Raw genomic sequence first — 518 nt, 5'->3', positions numbered from 1 at the left:
CCGTTACTCCTTGTTATGCCAGCGGGGGCTAGGGGAAACAGCATCTCCCCCAAACCCTTCTGGTTCCCCCTAGTGAGTTTATAGACCGTCACCAGGTCCCCCCTCAGCCTTCTCTTGTGGAGGCTGAACAGGTTCAGGTCCCGCAGCCTCTCACTGTAGGGTCTGCCCTGTTGTCCCTGGATCATGCGGGTGGCCCTCCTCTGGACCCTCAAAATACTCAGCTGCCCCGTGTGAGGCTCGAACTCACGACCTTCAGATTATGAGACTGACGCGCTACCTACTGCGCTAACGAGGCGGCTTTGAAAACTGAAATCACCTTCAGATGAGCCACTGAAGAGGCTTTTAGCATGTGGGCATGCTCTCCCGTCATTTCTGGCCTGGGCTGGATTTGATGCGAATTGGTGAAACAGTGGGAAAGGCTGCACGTCTTCTCCCTAGTCCCTCCTGACTTCTATCACAAGATCTGCTCTTGTAGCCTGTGCCGAAAATGTTTGCAATGCATGAGGGCAATTTACTGC

At 54.2% G+C, this 518-nt stretch overlaps 1 non-coding gene across 1 annotated transcript; it reads right to left on the bottom strand.

Moving 5' to 3' along the window:
* Positions 1-222: 222 nt before the first annotated feature.
* On the bottom strand, positions 223-295 carry TRNAM-CAU. Its single transcript has one exon. It is a non-coding gene; the product is annotated as a tRNA-Met (tRNA).
* Between the last annotated feature and the right edge of the window lie 223 nt (positions 296-518).

This window comes from Alligator sinensis, unplaced genomic scaffold (assembly GCF_000455745.1).
Source record: "Alligator sinensis unplaced genomic scaffold, ASM45574v1 scaffold721_1, whole genome shotgun sequence".
NCBI classification, from domain to species: domain Eukaryota; kingdom Metazoa; phylum Chordata; order Crocodylia; family Alligatoridae; genus Alligator; species Alligator sinensis.
This window is presented reverse-complemented; position numbering and strand designations above follow the sequence as displayed.